Source organism: Heterodontus francisci, chromosome 20 (assembly GCF_036365525.1).
Source record: "Heterodontus francisci isolate sHetFra1 chromosome 20, sHetFra1.hap1, whole genome shotgun sequence".
Taxonomy (NCBI): domain Eukaryota; kingdom Metazoa; phylum Chordata; class Chondrichthyes; order Heterodontiformes; family Heterodontidae; genus Heterodontus; species Heterodontus francisci.
In genome coordinates this window covers 13,837,774-13,859,086 of record NC_090390.1, presented here as the reverse complement: position 1 = coordinate 13,859,086, position 21,313 = coordinate 13,837,774, and positions in this window count along the sequence as shown.

Here is a 21,313-nt window from a genome sequence, read left to right as displayed (position 1 = left end):
TTTGGCGAATAGGGACACAGTTTTATGTCATTGTTCCATTATAGCATGCTTACAGGCACAGGATGTTGTCAATGTTCCATTATTGGGTGTTTAGAAACATTGGATTTGGTCATTCTTCAATTATTGAATGTGCTGATACACTGGTTCAAGCCAAAATCCATTCTTGTGTATAGGGAGAACGGTTTCGGTCAATGTTCCATTATTGGGTGAATAGAGATGCTGGTTTATTTCAATGTTCCATTATTGGGTGAATGGAGACGCAGGTATATGTCAATGTTCCATTATTGGGTGAATAGAGACACAGGTGTACGTCAATGATCCATTATTGGGTGAATAGAGACGAAGGTTTATTTCAATGTTCCATTATTGGGTGAATAGAGTCGCAGGTATATGTCAATGTTCCATTATTGGGTGAATAGAGACGCAGGTTTATGGCAATGTTCCATTATTGGGTGAATAGAGACGCAGGTTTATGGCAATGTTCCATTATTGGGTGAATAGAGACACGGGTATATGTCAATGTTCCATTATTGGGTGAATAGAGACGCAGGTTTATGGCAATGTTCCATTATTGGTTGAATAGGGACACAGGGATATGTCAATGTTCCATTATTGGATGAATAGAGACGCAGATTTAAGGCAATGTTCCATTATTCGGTGAATAGAGACACAGGTATAAGTCAATGTTCCATTATTGGGTGACTCGGGACACAGGGATATGTCAATGTTCCATTATTGGGTGAATAGAGACATAGGGGCATGTCAATGATCCATTATTGGATGAATAGAGACGCAGGTTTATGGCAATGTTGCATTATTGGGTGAATAGAGACACAGGTATATGTCAATGTTCCATTATTGGGTGAATAGAGACGCAGGTTTATGGCAATGTTCCATTATTGGGTGAATAGAGACGCAGGTATATGTCAATGTTCCATTATTGGGTGAATAGAGACACAGGTGTCCGTCAATGTTCCATTATTGGGTGAATAGAGACGAAGGTTTATTTCAGTGTTCCATTATTGGGTGAATAGAGACGCAGGTTTATGGCAATGTTCCATTATTGGGTGAATAGAGACACAGGTATATGTCAATGTTCCATTATTGGGTGAAGAGAGTCGCAGGTATATGTCAATGTTCCATTATTGGGTGAATAGAGATGCAGGTTTATGGCAATGTTCCATTATTGGGTGAATAGAGACACAGGTATATGTCAATGTTCCATTATTGTGTGAATAGAGACACAGGTATATGTCAATGTTCCATTATTAGGTGACGAGGGACACAGGGATATGTCAATGTTCCATTATTGGGTGAATAGAGACACAGGTATATGTCAATGTTCCATTATTGGGTGACTAGGGACACAGGGATATGTCAATGTTCCATTATTGGGTGAATAGAGACACAGGGGTATGTCAATGTTCCATTATTGGATGAATAGAGACGCAGGTTTATGGCAATGTTCCATTATTGGGTGAATAGAGACACAGGTATATGTCAATGTTCCATTATTGGGTGACTTGGGACACAGGGATATGTCAATGTTCCATTATTGGGTGAATTGAGACACAGGGGTATGTCAATGTTCCATTATTGGGTGAATAGAGACACAGGTAAATGTCATTGTTCCATGATTGGGTGAATAGAGACACAGGTATATGTCAATGTTCCATTATTGGGTGAATAGAGACATAGGTTTATGTCAATGTTCCATTATTGGGTGAATAGAGACGCAGGTTTATGGCAATGTTCCATTAATGGGTGAATAGAGTTTCAGGTAGATGTTAATGTTCCATTATTGGGTGAATAGAGACACAGGTATACGTCAATGTTCCATTATTGGGTGAATAGAGACACAGGTATATGCCAATGTTCCATGATTGGGTGAATAGAGACACAGGTATATGTCAATGTTCCATTATTGGGTGACTAGGGACACAGGGATATGTCAATGTTCCATTATTGGGTGAATTGAGACACAGGGGTATGTCAATGTTCCATTATTGGGTGAATAGAGACACAGGTATATGTCAATGTTCCATGATTGGGTGAATAGAGACACAGGTATATGTCAATGTTCCATTATTGGGTGAATAGAGACATAGGTTTATGTCAATGTTCCATTATTGGGTGAATAGAGACGCAGGTTTATGGCAATGTTCCATTATTGGGTGAATAGAGACGCAGGTATATGTCAATGTTCCATTATTGGATGAATAGAGACGCAGGTTTATTTCAATGTTCCATTATTGGGTGAATAGAGACGCTGGTTTATGGCAATGTTCCATTATTGGGTGAATAGAGACACAGGTATATGTCAATGTTCCATTATTGGGTGACTAGGGACACAGGGATATGTCAATGTTCCATTATTGGGTGAATTGAGACACAGGGGTATGTCAATGTTCCATTATTGGGTGAATAGAGACACAGGTATATGCCAATGCTCCATGATTGGGTGAATAGAGACACAGGTATATGTCAATGTTCCATTATTGGGTGAATGGAGACATTGGTTTATGTCAATGTTCCATTATTGGGTGAAAAGAGACGCAGGTTTATGGCAATGTTCCATTATTGGGTGAATAGAGTCGCAGGTATATGTTAATGTTCCATTATTGGGTGAATAGAGACACAGGTATACGTCAATGTTCCATTATTGGGTGAATGGAGACACCGGTATATGTCAATGTTCCAATATTGGGTGAATAGAGTCGCAGGTATATGTCAATGTTCCATTATTGGGTGAACAGAGACGCAGGTTTATGGCAATGTTCCATTATTGGGTGAATAGAGACGCAGGTATATGTCAATGTTCCATTGTTGGGTGAATAGAGACACAGGTTTATGTCAATGTTCCATTATTGGGTGAATAGAGACGCAGGTTTATGGCAATGTTCCATTATTGGGTGAATAGAGACGCAGTTATATGTCAATGTTCCATTGTTGGGTGAATAGAGACACAGGTTTATGTCAATGTTCCATTATTGGGTGAATAGAGACGCAGGTTTATGGCAATGTTCCATTATTGGGTGAATAGAGTCGCAGGTTTATGTCAATGTTCCATTATTGGGTGAATAGAGACACAGGTTTATGTCAATGTTCCATTATTGGGTGAATAGAGACGCAGGTCTATGGCAATGTTCCATTATTGGGTGAATAGAGTCGCAGGTATATGTCAATGTTCCATTATTGGGTGAATAGAGACACAGGTAAATGTCAATGTTCAATTATTGGGTGAATAGAGTCGCAGGTATATGTCAATGTTCCATTATTGGGTGAATAGAGACACAGGTAAATGTCAATGTTCCATTATTGGATGAATAGAGACGCAGGTTTATGGCAATGTTCCATGATTGGGTGAATAGAGACGCAGGTATCTGTCAATATTCCATTATTGGATGAATAGAGACGCAGGTTTATTTCAATGTTCCATTATTGGGTGAATAGAGACGCTGGTTTATTTCAATGTTCCATTATTGGGTGAATAGAGACACAGGTATATGTCAATGTTCCATTATTGTGTGAATAGAGACACAGGTATATGTCAATGTTCCATTATTGGGTGACTAGGGACACAGGGATATGTCAATGTTCCATTATTGGGTGAATAGAGACACAGGTATATGTCAATGTTCCATTATTGGGTGACTAGGGACACAGGGATATGTCAATGTTCCATTATTGGGTGAATAGAGACACAGGGGTATGTCAATGTTCCATTATTGGATGAATAGAGACGCAGTTTTATGGCAATGTTCCATTATTGGGTGAATGGAGACACAGGTATATGTCAATGTTCCATTATTGGGTGACTAGGGACACAGGGATATGTCAATGTTCCATTATTGGGTGAATTGAGACACAGGGGTATGTCAATGTTCCATTATTGGGTGAATAGAGACACAGGTATATGTCAATGTTCCATGATTGGGTGAATAGAGACACAGGTATATGTCAATGTTCCATTATTGGGTGAATAGAGACATAGGTTTATGTCAATGTTCCATTATTGGGTGAATAGAGACGCAGGTTTATGGCAATGTTCCATTATTGGGTGAATAGAGACACAGGTACATGTCAATGTTCCATTATTGGGTGACTAGGGACACAGGGATATGTCAATGTTCCATTATTGGGTGAATAGAGACACAGGTATATGTCAATGTTCCATTATTGGGTGAATAGAGACATAGGTTTATGTCAATGTTCCATTATTGGGTGAATGGAGACGCAGGTTTCTGGCAATGTTCCATTATTGGGTGAATAGATTCGCAGGTATATGTTAATGTTCCATTATTGGGTGAATAGAGACACAGGTACATGTCAATGTTCCATTATTGGGTGAATAGAGACGCAGGTTTATGGCAATGTTCCATTATTGGGTGAATAGAGACGCAGGTATATGTCAATGTTCCATTATTGGATGAATAGAGACGCAGGTTTATTTCAATGTTCCATTATTGGGTGAATAGAGACGCTGGTTTATTTCAATGTTCCATTATTGGGTGAATCGAGACACAGGTATATTTCAATGTTCCATTTTTGGCGATTAGGGTCACAGTTTTATGTCATTGTTCCATGATTGCATGTTTACAGGCACAGGTTGTTGTCAATGTTCCATTATTGGGTGTTTAGAAACATTGGATTTGGTCATTCTTCAATTATTGAATGTGCTGATACACTGGTTCAAGCCAAAATCCATTCTTGTGTATAGGGAGAACGGTTTAGGTCAATGTTCCATTATTGGGTGAATAGAGACGCTGGTTTATTTCCATGTTCCTTTATTGGGTGAATAGAGACGCAGGTATATGTCAATGTTCCATTATTGGGTGAATAGAGACACAGGTGTACGTCAATGTTCCATTATTGGGTGAATAGAGACGAAGGTTTATTTCAATGTTCCATTATTGGGTGAATGGAGTCGCAGGTATATGTCAATGTTCCATTATTGGGTGAATAGAGACGCAGGTTTATGGCAATGTTCCATTATTGGGTGAATAGAGACACTGGGGTATGTCAATGTTCCATTATTGGGTGAATAGGGTCGCAGGTATATGTCAATGTTCCATTATTGGGTGAATAGAGACGCAGGTTTATGGCAATGTTCCATTATTGGGTGAATAGAGACACAGGGGTATGTCAATGTTCCATTATTGGGTGAATAGAGACGCAGGTTTATGGCAATGTTCCATTATTGGGTGAATAGGGACACAGGGATATGTCAATGTTCCATTATTGGATGAATAGAGACGCAGGTTTATGGCAATGTTCCATTATTGGGTGAATAGAGACACAGGTATATGTCAATGTTCCATTATTGGGTGACTAGGGACACAGGGATATGTCAATGTTCCATTATTGGGTGAATAGAGACACAGGTATATGTCAATGTTCCATTATTGGGTGAATAGAGTCGCAGGTATATGTCAATGTTCCATTATTGGGTGAACAGAGACGCAGGTTTATGGCAATGTTCCATTATTGGGTGAATAGAGACGCAGGTATATCTCAATGTTCCATTGTTGGGTGACTAGGGACACAGGGATATGTCAATGTTCCATTATTGGGTGAACAGAGACGCAGGTTTATGGCAATGTTCCATTATTGGGTGAATAGAGTCGCAGGTATATGTCAATGTTCCATTATTGGGTGAATAGAGACACAGGTTTATGTCAATGTTCCATTATTGGGTGAATAGAGACGCAGGTTTATGGCAATGTTCCATTATTGGGTGAATAGAGACACAGGTAAATGTCAATGTTCCATTATTGGGTGAATAGAGACGCAGGTTTATGGCAATGTTCCATTATTGGGTGAATAGAGACGCAGGTATATGTCAATATTCCATTATTGGATGAATAGAGACGCAGGTTTATTTCAATGTTCCATTATTGGGTGAATAGAGACGCTGGTTTATTTCAATGTTCCATTATTGGGTGAATAGAGACACAGGTATATTTCAATGTTCCATTTTTGGCGAATAGGGACACAGTTTTATGTCATTGTTCCATTATAGCATGCTTACAGGCACACGATGTTGTCAATGTTCCATTATTGGGTGTTTAGAAACATTGGATTTGGTCATTCTTCAATTATTGAATGTGCTGATACACTGGTTCAAGCCAAAATCCATTCTTGTGTATAGGGAGAACGGTTTCGGTCAATGTTCCATTATTGGGTGAATAGAGATGCTGGTTTATTTCAATGTTCCATTATTGGGTGAATGGAGACGCAGGTATATGTCAATGTTCCATTATTGGGTGAATAGAGACACAGGTGTACGTCAATGATCCATTATTGGGTGAATAGAGACGAAGGTTTATTTCAATGTTCCATTATTGGGTGAATAGAGTCGCAGGTATATGTCAATGTTCCATTATTGGGTGAATAGAGACGCAGGTTTATGGCAATGTTCCATTATTGGGTGAATAGAGACGCAGGTTTATGGCAATGTTCCATTATTGGGTGAATAGAGACACGGGTATATGTCAATGTTCCATTATTGGGTGAATAGAGACGCAGGTTTATGGCAATGTTCCATTATTGGTTGAATAGGGACACAGGGATATGTCAATGTTCCATTATTGGATGAATAGAGACGCAGATTTAAGGCAATGTTCCATTATTCGGTGAATAGAGACACAGGTATAAGTCAATGTTCCATTATTGGGTGACTCGGGACACAGGGATATGTCAATGTTCCATTATTGGGTGAATAGAGACATAGGGGCATGTCAATGATCCATTATTGGATGAATAGAGACGCAGGTTTATGGCAATGTTGCATTATTGGGTGAATAGAGACACAGGTATATGTCAATGTTCCATTATTGGGTGAATAGAGACGCAGGTTTATGGCAATGTTCCATTATTGGGTGAATAGAGACGCAGGTATATGTCAATGTTCCATTATTGGGTGAATAGAGACACAGGTGTCCGTCAATGTTCCATTATTGGGTGAATAGAGACGAAGGTTTATTTCAGTGTTCCATTATTGGGTGAATAGAGACGCAGGTTTATGGCAATGTTCCATTATTGGGTGAATAGAGACACAGGTATATGTCAATGTTCCATTATTGGGTGAAGAGAGTCGCAGGTATATGTCAATGTTCCATTATTGGGTGAATAGAGATGCAGGTTTATGGCAATGTTCCATTATTGGGTGAATAGAGACACAGGTATATGTCAATGTTCCATTATTGTGTGAATAGAGACACAGGTATATGTCAATGTTCCATTATTAGGTGACGAGGGACACAGGGATATGTCAATGTTCCATTATTGGGTGAATAGAGACACAGGTATATGTCAATGTTCCATTATTGGGTGACTAGGGACACAGGGATATGTCAATGTTCCATTATTGGGTGAATAGAGACACAGGGGTATGTCAATGTTCCATTATTGGATGAATAGAGACGCAGGTTTATGGCAATGTTCCATTATTGGGTGAATAGAGACACAGGTATATGTCAATGTTCCATTATTGGGTGACTTGGGACACAGGGATATGTCAATGTTCCATTATTGGGTGAATTGAGACACAGGGGTATGTCAATGTTCCATTATTGGGTGAATAGAGACACAGGTAAATGTCATTGTTCCATGATTGGGTGAATAGAGACACAGGTATATGTCAATGTTCCATTATTGGGTGAATAGAGACATAGGTTTATGTCAATGTTCCATTATTGGGTGAATAGAGACGCAGGTTTATGGCAATGTTCCATTAATGGGTGAATAGAGTTGCAGGTAGATGTTAATGTTCCATTATTGGGTGAATAGAGACACAGGTATACGTCAATGTTCCATTATTGGGTGAATAGAGACACAGGTATATGCCAATGTTCCATGATTGGGTGAATAGAGACACAGGTATATGTCAATGTTCCATTATTGGGTGACTAGGGACACAGGGATATGTCAATGTTCCATTATTGGGTGAATTGAGACACAGGGGTATGTCAATGTTCCATTATTGGGTGAATAGAGACACAGGTATATGTCAATGTTCCATGATTGGGTGAATAGAGACACAGGTATATGTCAATGTTCCATTATTGGGTGAATAGAGACATAGGTTTATGTCAATGTTCCATTATTGGGTGAATAGAGACGCAGGTTTATGGCAATGTTCCATTATTGGGTGAATAGAGACGCAGGTATATGTCAATGTTCCATTATTGGATGAATAGAGACGCAGGTTTATTTCAATGTTCCATTATTGGGTGAATAGAGACGCTGGTTTATGGCAATGTTCCATTATTGGGTGAATAGAGACACAGGTATATGTCAATGTTCCATTATTGGGTGACTAGGGACACAGGGATATGTCAATGTTCCATTATTGGGTGAATTGAGACACAGGGGTATGTCAATGTTCCATTATTGGGTGAATAGAGACACAGGTATATGCCAATGCTCCATGATTGGGTGAATAGAGACACAGGTATATGTCAATGTTCCATTATTGGGTGAATGGAGACATTGGTTTATGTCAATGTTCCATTATTGGGTGAAAAGAGACGCAGGTTTATGGCAATGTTCCATTATTGGGTGAATAGAGTCGCAGGTATATGTTAATGTTCCATTATTGGGTGAATAGAGACACAGGTATACGTCAATGTTCCATTATTGGGTGAATGGAGACACCGGTATATGTCAATGTTCCAATATTGGGTGAATAGAGTCGCAGGTATATGTCAATGTTCCATTATTGGGTGAACAGAGACGCAGGTTTATGGCAATGTTCCATTATTGGGTGAATAGAGACGCAGGTATATGTCAATGTTCCATTGTTGGGTGAATAGAGACACAGGTTTATGTCAATGTTCCATTATTGGGTGAATAGAGACGCAGGTTTATGGCAATGTTCCATTATTGGGTGAATAGAGACGCAGTTATATGTCAATGTTCCATTGTTGGGTGAATAGAGACACAGGTTTATGTCAATGTTCCATTATTGGGTGAATAGAGACGCAGGTTTATGGCAATGTTCCATTATTGGGTGAATAGAGTCGCAGGTTTATGTCAATGTTCCATTATTGGGTGAATAGAGACACAGGTTTATGTCAATGTTCCATTATTGGGTGAATAGAGACGCAGGTCTATGGCAATGTTCCATTATTGGGTGAATAGAGTCGCAGGTATATGTCAATGTTCCATTATTGGGTGAATAGAGACACAGGTAAATGTCAATGTTCAATTATTGGGTGAATAGAGTCGCAGGTATATGTCAATGTTCCATTATTGGGTGAATAGAGACACAGGTAAATGTCAATGTTCCATTATTGGATGAATAGAGACGCAGGTTTATGGCAATGTTCCATGATTGGGTGAATAGAGACGCAGGTATCTGTCAATATTCCATTATTGGATGAATAGAGACGCAGGTATATGTCAATGTTCCATTATTGGATGAATAGAGACGCAGGTTTATTTCAATGTTCCATTATTGGGTGAATAGAGACGCTGGTTTATTTCAATGTTCCATTATTGGGTGAATCGAGACACAGGTATATTTCAATGTTCCATTTTTGGCGATTAGGGTCACAGTTTTATGTCATTGTTCCATGATTGCATGTTTACAGGCACAGGTTGTTGTCAATGTTCCATTATTGGGTGTTTAGAAACATTGGATTTGGTCATTCTTCAATTATTGAATGTGCTGATACACTGGTTCAAGCCAAAATCCATTCTTGTGTATAGGGAGAACGGTTTAGGTCAATGTTCCATTATTGGGTGAATAGAGACGCTGGTTTATTTCCATGTTCCTTTATTGGGTGAATAGAGACGCAGGTATATGTCAATGTTCCATTATTGGGTGAATAGAGACACAGGTGTACGTCAATGTTCCATTATTGGGTGAATAGAGACGAAGGTTTATTTCAATGTTCCATTATTGGGTGAATGGAGTCGCAGGTATATGTCAATGTTCCATTATTGGGTGAATAGAGACGCAGGTTTATGGCAATGTTCCATTATTGGGTGAATAGAGACACTGGGGTATGTCAATGTTCCATTATTGGGTGAATAGGGTCGCAGGTATATGTCAATGTTCCATTATTGGGTGAATAGAGACGCAGGTTTATGGCAATGTTCCATTATTGGGTGAATAGAGACACAGGGGTATGTCAATGTTCCATTATTGGGTGAATAGAGACGCAGGTTTATGGCAATGTTCCATTATTGGGTGAATAGGGACACAGGGATATGTCAATGTTCCATTATTGGATGAATAGAGACGCAGGTTTATGGCAATGTTCCATTATTGGGTGAATAGAGACACAGGTATATGTCAATGTTCCATTATTGGGTGACTAGGGACACAGGGATATGTCAATGTTCCATTATTGGGTGAATAGAGACACAGGTATATGTCAATGTTCCATTATTGGGTGAATAGAGTCGCAGGTATATGTCAATGTTCCATTATTGGGTGAACAGAGACGCAGGTTTATGGCAATGTTCCATTATTGGGTGAATAGAGACGCAGGTATATCTCAATGTTCCATTGTTGGGTGAATAGAGACACAGGTTTATGTCAATGTTCCATTATTGGGTGAACAGAGACGCAGGTTTATGGCAATGTTCCATTATTGGGTGAATAGAGTCGCAGGTATATGTCAATGTTCCATTATTGGGTGAATAGAGACACAGGTTTATGTCAATGTTCCATTATTGGGTGAATAGAGACGCAGGTTTATGGCAATGTTCCATTATTGGGTGAATAGAGACACAGGTAAATGTCAATGTTCCATTATTGGGTGAATAGAGACGCAGGTTTATGGCAATGTTCCATTATTGGGTGAATAGAGACGCAGGTATATGTCAATATTCCATTATTGGATGAATAGAGACGCAGGTTTATTTCAATGTTCCATTATTGGGTGAATAGAGACGCTGGTTTATTTCAATGTTCCATTATTGGGTGAATAGAGACACAGGTATATTTCAATGTTCCATTTTTGGCGAATAGGGACACAGTTTTATGTCATTGTTCCATTATAGCATGCTTACAGGCACAGGATGTTGTCAATGTTCCATTATTGGGTGTTTAGAAACATTGGATTTGGTCATTCTTCAATTATTGAATGTGCTGATACACTGGTTCAAGCCAAAATCCATTCTTGTGTATAGGGAGAACGGTTTCGGTCAATGTTCCATTATTGGGTGAATAGAGATGCTGGTTTATTTCAATGTTCCATTATTGGGTGAATGGAGACGCAGGTATATGTCAATGTTCCATTATTGGGTGAATAGAGACACAGGTGTACGTCAATGATCCATTATTGGGTGAATAGAGACGAAGGTTTATTTCAATGTTCCATTATTGGGTGAATAGAGTCGCAGGTATATGTCAATGTTCCATTATTGGGTGAATAGAGACGCAGGTTTATGGCAATGTTCCATTATTGGGTGAATAGAGACGCAGGTTTATGGCAATGTTCCATTATTGGGTGAATAGAGACACGGGTATATGTCAATGTTCCATTATTGGGTGAATAGAGACGCAGGTTTATGGCAATGTTCCATTATTGGTTGAATAGGGACACAGGGATATGTCAATGTTCCATTATTGGATGAATAGAGACGCAGATTTAAGGCAATGTTCCATTATTCGGTGAATAGAGACACAGGTATAAGTCAATGTTCCATTATTGGGTGACTCGGGACACAGGGATATGTCAATGTTCCATTATTGGGTGAATAGAGACATAGGGGCATGTCAATGATCCATTATTGGATGAATAGAGACGCAGGTTTATGGCAATGTTGCATTATTGGGTGAATAGAGACACAGGTATATGTCAATGTTCCATTATTGGGTGAATAGAGACGCAGGTTTATGGCAATGTTCCATTATTGGGTGAATAGAGACGCAGGTATATGTCAATGTTCCATTATTGGGTGAATAGAGACACAGGTGTCCGTCAATGTTCCATTATTGGGTGAATAGAGACGAAGGTTTATTTCAGTGTTCCATTATTGGGTGAATAGAGACGCAGGTTTATGGCAATGTTCCATTATTGGGTGAATAGAGACACAGGTATATGTCACTGTTCCATTATTGGGTGAAGAGAGTCGCAGGTATATGTCAATGTTCCATTATTGGGTGAATAGAGATGCAGGTTTATGGCAATGTTCCATTATTGGGTGAATAGAGACACAGGTATATGTCAATGTTCCATTATTGTGTGAATAGAGACACAGGTATATGTCAATGTTCCATTATTAGGTGACGAGGGACACAGGGATATGTCAATGTTCCATTATTGGGTGAATAGAGACACAGGTATATGTCAATGTTCCATTATTGGGTGACTAGGGACACAGGGATATGTCAATGTTCCATTATTGGGTGAATAGAGACACAGGGGTATGTCAATGTTCCATTATTGGATGAATAGAGACGCAGGTTTATGGCAATGTTCCATTATTGGGTGAATAGAGACACAGGTATATGTCAATGTTCCATTATTGGGTGACTTGGGACACAGGGATATGTCAATGTTCCATTATTGGGTGAATTGAGACACAGGGGTATGTCAATGTTCCATTATTGGGTGAATAGAGACACAGGTAAATGTCATTGTTCCATGATTGGGTGAATAGAGACACAGGTATATGTCAATGTTCCATTATTGGGTGAATAGAGACATAGGTTTATGTCAATGTTCCATTATTGGGTGAATAGAGACGCAGGTTTATGGCAATGTTCCATTAATGGGTGAATAGAGTTGCAGGTAGATGTTAATGTTCCATTATTGGGTGAATAGAGACACAGGTATACGTCAATGTTCCATTATTGGGTGAATAGAGACACAGGTATATGCCAATGTTCCATGATTGGGTGAATAGAGACACAGGTATATGTCAATGTTCCATTATTGGGTGACTAGGGACACAGGGATATGTCAATGTTCCATTATTGGGTGAATTGAGACACAGGGGTATGTCAATGTTCCATTATTGGGTGAATAGAGACACAGGTATATGTCAATGTTCCATGATTGGGTGAATAGAGACACAGGTATATGTCAATGTTCCATTATTGGGTGAATAGAGACATAGGTTTATGTCAATGTTCCATTATTGGGTGAATAGAGACGCAGGTTTATGGCAATGTTCCATTATTGGGTGAATAGAGACGCAGGTATATGTCAATGTTCCATTATTGGATGAATAGAGACGCAGGTTTATTTCAATGTTCCATTATTGGGTGAATAGAGACGCTGGTTTATGGCAATGTTCCATTATTGGGTGAATAGAGACACAGGTATATGTCAATGTTCCATTATTGGGTGACTAGGGACACAGGGATATGTCAATGTTCCATTATTGGGTGAATTGAGACACAGGGGTATGTCAATGTTCCATTATTGGGTGAATAGAGACACAGGTATATGCCAATGCTCCATGATTGGGTGAATAGAGACACAGGTATATGTCAATGTTCCATTATTGGGTGAATGGAGACATTGGTTTATGTCAATGTTCCATTATTGGGTGAAAAGAGACGCAGGTTTATGGCAATGTTCCATTATTGGGTGAATAGAGTCGCAGGTATATGTTAATGTTCCATTATTGGGTGAATAGAGACACAGGTATACGTCAATGTTCCATTATTGGGTGAATGGAGACACCGGTATATGTCAATGTTCCAATATTGGGTGAATAGAGTCGCAGGTATATGTCAATGTTCCATTATTGGGTGAACAGAGACGCAGGTTTATGGCAATGTTCCATTATTGGGTGAATAGAGACGCAGGTATATGTCAATGTTCCATTGTTGGGTGAATAGAGACACAGGTTTATGTCAATGTTCCATTATTGGGTGAATAGAGACGCAGGTTTATGGCAATGTTCCATTATTGGGTGAATAGAGACGCAGTTATATGTCAATGTTCCATTGTTGGGTGAATAGAGACACAGGTTTATGTCAATGTTCCATTATTGGGTGAATAGAGACGCAGGTTTATGGCAATGTTCCATTATTGGGTGAATAGAGTCGCAGGTTTATGTCAATGTTCCATTATTGGGTGAATAGAGACACAGGTTTATGTCAATGTTCCATTATTGGGTGAATAGAGACGCAGGTCTATGGCAATGTTCCATTATTGGGTGAATAGAGTCGCAGGTATATGTCAATGTTCCATTATTGGGTGAATAGAGACACAGGTAAATGTCAATGTTCAATTATTGGGTGAATAGAGTCGCAGGTATATGTCAATGTTCCATTATTGGGTGAATAGAGACACAGGTAAATGTCAATGTTCCATTATTGGATGAATAGAGACGCAGGTTTATGGCAATGTTCCATGATTGGGTGAATAGAGACGCAGGTATCTGTCAATATTCCATTATTGGATGAATAGAGACGCAGGTTTATTTCAATGTTCCATTATTGGGTGAATAGAGACGCTGGTTTATTTCAATGTTCCATTATTGGGTGAATAGAGACACAGGTATATGTCAATGTTCCATTATTGTGTGAATAGAGACACAGGTATATGTCAATGTTCCATTATTGGGTGACTAGGGACACAGGGATATGTCAATGTTCCATTATTGGGTGAATAGAGACACAGGTATATGTCAATGTTCCATTATTGGGTGACTAGGGACACAGGGATATGTCAATGTTCCATTATTGGGTGAATAGAGACACAGGGGTATGTCAATGTTCCATTATTGGATGAATAGAGACGCAGTTTTATGGCAATGTTCCATTATTGGGTGAATGGAGACACAGGTATATGTCAATGTTCCATTATTGGGTGACTAGGGACACAGGGATATGTCAATGTTCCATTATTGGGTGAATTGAGACACAGGGGTATGTCAATGTTCCATTATTGGGTGAATAGAGACACAGGTATATGTCAATGTTCCATGATTGGGTGAATAGAGACACAGGTATATGTCAATGTTCCATTATTGGGTGAATAGAGACATAGGTTTATGTCAATGTTCCATTATTGGGTGAATAGAGACGCAGGTTTATGGCAATGTTCCATTATTGGGTGAATAGAGACACAGGTACATGTCAATGTTCCATTATTGGGTGACTAGGGACACAGGGATATGTCAATGTTCCATTATTGGGTGAATAGAGACACAGGTATATGTCAATGTTCCATTATTGGGTGAATAGAGACATAGGTTTATGTCAATGTTCCATTATTGGGTGAATGGAGACGCAGGTTTCTGGCAATGTTCCATTATTGGGTGAATAGATTCGCAGGTATATGTTAATGTTCCATTATTGGGTGAATAGAGACACAGGTACATGTCAATGTTCCATTATTGGGTGAATAGAGACGCAGGTTTATGGCAATGTTCCATTATTGGGTGAATAGAGACGCAGGTATATGTCAATGTTCCATTATTGGATGAATAGAGACGCAGGTTTATTTCAATGTTCCATTATTGGGTGAATAGAGACGCTGGTTTATTTCAATGTTCCATTATTGGGTGAATCGAGACACAGGTATATTTCAATGTTCCATTTTTGGCGATTAGGGTCACAGTTTTATGTCATTGTTCCATGATTGCATGTTTACAGGCACAGGTTGTTGTCAATGTTCCATTATTGGGTGTTTAGAAACATTGGATTTGGTCATTCTTCAATTATTGAATGTGCTGATACACTGGTTCAAGCCAAAATCCATTCTTGTGTATAGGGAGAACGGTTTAGGTCAATGTTCCATTATTGGGTGAATAGAGACGCTGGTTTATTTCCATGTTCCTTTATTGGGTGAATAGAGACGCAGGTATATGTCAATGTTCCATTATTGGGTGAATAGAGACACAGGTGTACGTCAATGTTCCATTATTGGGTGAATAGAGACGAAGGTTTATTTCAATGTTCCATTATTGGGTGAATGGAGTCGCAGGTATATGTCAATGTTCCATTATTGGGTGAATAGAGACGCAGGTTTATGGCAATGTTCCATTATTGGGTGAATAGAGACACTGGGGTATGTCAATGTTCCATTATTGGGTGAATAGGGTCGCAGGTATATGTCAATGTTCCATTATTGGGTGAATAGAGACGCAGGTTTATGGCAATGTTCCATTATTGGGTGAATAGAGACACAGGGGTATGTCAATGTTCCATTATTGGGTGAATAGAGACGCAGGTTTATGGCAATGTTCCATTATTGGGTGAATAGGGACACAGGGATATGTCAATGTTCCATTATTGGATGAATAGAGACGCAGGTTTATGGCAATGTTCCATTATTGGGTGAATAGAGACACAGGTATATGTCAATGTTCCATTATTGGGTGACTAGGGACACTGGGGTATGTCAATGTTCCATTATTGGGTGAATAGAGACACAGGTATATGTCAATGTCCCATTATTGGGTGAATAGAGACACAGGTATATGTCAATGTTCCATTATTGGGTGAATAGAGACGCAGGTTTAGGGCAATGTTCCATTATTGGGTGAATAGAGTCGCAGGTATATGTCAATGTTCCATTATTGGGTGAATAGAGACACAGGTATATGTCAATGTTCCATTATTGGGTGAATAGAGACGCAGGTTTATGGCAATGTTCCATTATTGGGTGAATAGAGACGCAGGTATATGTCAATGTTCCATTATTGGATGAATAGAGACGCAGGTTTATTTCAATGTTCCATTATTGGGTGAATAGAGACGCTGGTTTATTTCAATGTTCCATTATTGGGTGAATCGAGACACAGGTATATTTCAATGTTCCATTTTTGGCGATTAGGGTCACAGTTTTATGTCATTGTTCCATGATTGCATGTTTACAGGCACAGGTTGTTGTCAATGTTCCATTATTGGGTGTTTAGAAACATTGGATTTGGTCATTCTTCAATTATTGAATGTGCTGATACACTGGTTCAAGCCAAAATCCATTCTTGTGTATAGGGAGAACGGTTTAGGTCAATGTTCCATTATTGGGTGAATAGAGACGCTGGTTTATTTCCATGTTCCTTTATTGGGTGAATAGAGACGCAGGTATATGTCAATGTTCCATTATTGGGTGAATAGAGACACAGGTGTACGTCAATGTTCCATTATTGGGTGAATAGAGACGAAGGTTTATTTCAATGTTCCATTATTGGGTGAATGGAGTCGCAGGTATATGTCAATGTTCCATTATTGGGTGAATAGAGACGCAGGTTTATGGCAATGTTCCATTATTGGGTGAATAGAGACACTGGGGTATGTCAATGTTCCATTATTGGGTGAATAGGGTCGCAGGTATATGTCAATATTCCATTATTGGGTGAATAGAGACGCAGGTTTATGGCAATGTTCCATTATTGGGTGAATAGAGACACAGGGGTATGTCAATGTTCCATTATTGGGTGAATAGAGACGCAGGTTTATGGCAATGTTCCATTATTGGGTGAATAGGGACACAGGGATATGTCAATGTTCCATTATTGGATGAATAGAGACGCAGGTTTATGGCAATGTTCCATTATTGGGTGAATAGAGACACAGGTATATGTCAATGTTCCATTATTGGGTGACTAGGGACACTGGGGTATGTCAATGTTCCATTATTGTGTGAATAGAGACACAGGTATATGTCAATGTCCCATTATTGGGTGAATGGAGTCGCAGGTATATGTCAATGTTCCATTATTGGGTGAATAGAGACGCAGGTTTATGGCAATGTTCCATTATTGGGTGAATAGAGACACTGGGGTATGTCAATGTTCCATTATTGGGTGAATAGAGACACAGGTATATTTCAATGTTCCATTTTTGGCGAATAGGGACACAGTTTTATGTCATTGTTCCATTATTTCATGTTTACAGGCACAGGTTGTTGTCAATGTTCCATTATTGGGTGTTTAGAAACATTGGATTTGGTCATTCTTCAATTATTGAATGTGCTGATACACTGGTTCAAGCCAAAATCCATTCTTGTGTATAGGGAGAACGGTTTAGGTCAATGTTCTATTATTGGGTGAATAGGGACAGTTATATGTCAATGCTCCATTCTCTTCTTCTCTCTTTGGCCTCCTTGTCTCAGGAGACAATGGGTAAGCGCCTGGAGGTGGTCAGTGGTTTGTGGAGCAGCGCCTGGAGTGGCTATAAAGGCCAATACTAGAGTCACAGACTCTTCCACAGGTGCTGCAGAAAAAATTGGTTGTCGGGGCTGTTACACCGTTGTCTCTCCCCTTGCGCTTCTGTCTTTTTTCCTGCCAACTGCTAAGTCTCTTCGACTCGCCACACTTTAGCCCTACCTTTATGGCTGCCCACCAGCTCTGGAGATCACTGGCAACTGACTCCCACGACTTGTGATCAATGTCACAGGACTTCATGTCACGTTTGCAGATGTCTTTAAAGCGGAGACATGGACAGCCGATAGGTCTGATACCAATGGCGAGCTAGCTGTCCAATGTGTCCTTGGGGATCCTGCCATCTTCCATGTGGCTCACATGGCCAAGCCATCTCAAGTGCCGCTGACTCAGTAGTGTGTATAAGCTGGGGATGTTGGCCGCCTCGAGGACTACTGTGTTGGAGATGCGGTCCTGCCACCTGATGCCAAGGATTATCCGCAGGCAGCGAAGATGGAATGAATTGAGACGTCGCTCTTGGCTGGCATACGTTGTCCAGGCCTCGCTGCCATAGAGCAAGGTACTGAGGACACAGGTTTGATACACTCGGACTTTTGTGTTCCGTGTCAGTGCGCCATTTTCCCACACTCTCTTGGCCAGTCTGGACATAGCAGTAGAAGCCTTTCCCATGAGCTTGTTGATTTCTGCATCGAGAGACAGGTTACTGGTGATAGTTGAGCCTAGGTAGGTGAACTCTTGAACCACTTCCAGAGTGTGGTCGCCGATATTGATGGATGGAGCATTTCTGACGTCCTATCCCATGATGTTCATTTTCTTGAGGCTGATGGTTAGGCCAAATTCGTTGCAGGCAGCTGCAAACCTGTCGATGAGTCCCTGCAGACACTCTTCAGTGTGAGATGTTAATGCAGCATCGTCAGCAAAGAGGAGTTCCCTGGTGAGGACTTTCCGTACTTTGGTCTTCGCTCTTAGACGGGCAAGGTTGAACAACCTGCCACCTGATCTTGTGTGAAGGCAAATTCCTTCTTCTGAAGACTTGAACGCACGTGAGAGCAGCAGGGAGAAGAAAATCCCAAACAGTGTAGGTGCGAGAACACAGCCCTGTTTCACGCCACTCAGGATAGGAAAGGGGTCTGATGAGGTGCCGCTATGTTGGATTGTGCCTTTCATATTGTCATGGAATGAGGTGATGATACTTAGTAGCTTTGGTGGACATCCGATCTTTTCTGGTCGTCTGAAGAGACCACGTCTGCTACCGAGGTCAAAGGCTTTGGTGAGATCAATGAAAGCAACGTAGAGGGGCAGCTGTTGTTCACGGCATTTCTCCTGTAGCTGACGAAGGGAGAACAGCATGTCAATGGTCGATCAGCATAGCGGCGCCTCATCAGACCCCTTTCCTATCCTGAGAATGCTCCATTATTGGGTGAATATAGACACAGGTTTAGATAAATATTCCATTATTGAGTGTATTTAAACACTGGATCCACAAACATCCACATCCTTAATGACAGGGAGCCTAGCATGTCAGTGCAAAAGACAAGGTTGAAGCATTTGTCGCCATCTTCAGCCAGAACTGCTGAGTGGATGATCCATGTCAGCCTCCTGCTGAGTTCCCCAGCATCACAGATGCCAGTCTTCAGCCAATTTGATTCACTCCACGTGACATCAAGAAACGGCTGAAGGCACTGGATCATGCAAAGGCTATGGGCCATGTGAGCCGCATGGAAGATGGCAGGATCCCCAAAGACACATTGTACAGCGAGCTCGCCACTGGTATCAGACCCACCGGCCGTCCATGTCTCCGCTTTAAAGACGTCTGCAAACGCGACATGAAGTCCTGTGACATTGATCACAAGCGTGGGAGTCAGTTGCTAGCGTTCGCCAGAGCTGGCAGGCAGCCATAAAGGTGGGGCTAAAGTGTGGCAAGTCGAAGAGACTTAGCAGTTGGCAGGAAAAAAGAGAGGCGCAAGGGGAGAGTCAACTGTGTCACCGCCCCGACAAACAAATTTTTCTGTAGCACCTGTGGAAGAGCCTGTCACTCTAGAATTGTCCTTTATAGCCACTCCAGGCGCTGCTCCACACACCACTGACCACCTCTAGGCGCTTACCCATTGTCTCTCGTGATAAGGAGGCCAAAGAAAGAAATGGGCCCTGACAACATCCTGGCTGTAATTCTGAAAACGTTTGCTCCAGAACGTGCTACACCCCTAGCCAAACTGTTCCAGCACAGCAACACCACTGGCATCTGCCCAGCAATGTGGAAAATTGCCCAGGTATGTCCTGCCCACAAAAGCATTACAAATCCAATTTGGCTAATTACTGCTCCCCTCTATTGAGGATTATAGAGGAAACCAAAATGTACAGGCAGCCATTGCATTACAAGCGGAATGGAGGTTATGAGCACTGAAGGTGTAAGATTAGAAGGAAATTGGATATAGGGTTGGATTTGTAAGGAAAACAGTGGATAAGGATTGATGAAGGATGATTGGGAAAGAAACAGATTGGAAAAATGAACAGAGCTCCAGGCATCTTTGAATTGTGGGTGAGTCATAGGATAAGCCATCAACTACAACACAGATGGACATCGGAAGGGTTCGAGATGAAGAATCTCTCAACATGCTTCAGGCTATTTTAGTGTTTTATATTAAATGTTTTAATATTAGCAATAATTGTTCATGTGGATGCACAATCGAAGGCAAGTTCATTCAGTGATAGATAAGTGATGCCTCCACTTCCCTAGTTTGGTTTGGAGTTAGTTTATTACCTTGTAGTCGGATGGGGCAGCTCGGCTGTGATGAGTCTGTAATGATTTTTATCAAAGAATGGTAGTTTAGCTATTGTTGGACAATATATAAAGGCCACCATTTCACGTGAAAGATGGCAAATCCCCTCAGTGCCCAGCAGTGACTAAGATGTCGGTGTTCTGGAACTAAACCGTCACTGAAATCATTTAAAGAGGTCACATGCATCAAGTTGAACTCATTGAGGCCGGGTCTCTTGCGGCTTGGAATAAAAAAAAGTGAGAGTGGAGGGTGGTACAAGGGAGGGGATTGGTTGGTTATAGTTGTCTGAGGCAAGATTTCCAGAAACAACATTTTATTACACTAATGAGGGGCATAGAGGAAACCTAAATATAAAGGCAGCCATTGCAGTACCAGAGGAATGGAGGTTATGAGCACTAAAGGTGCAAGATAGGAAAAAAATTGGATATAGGTTAGATTTATAAGGA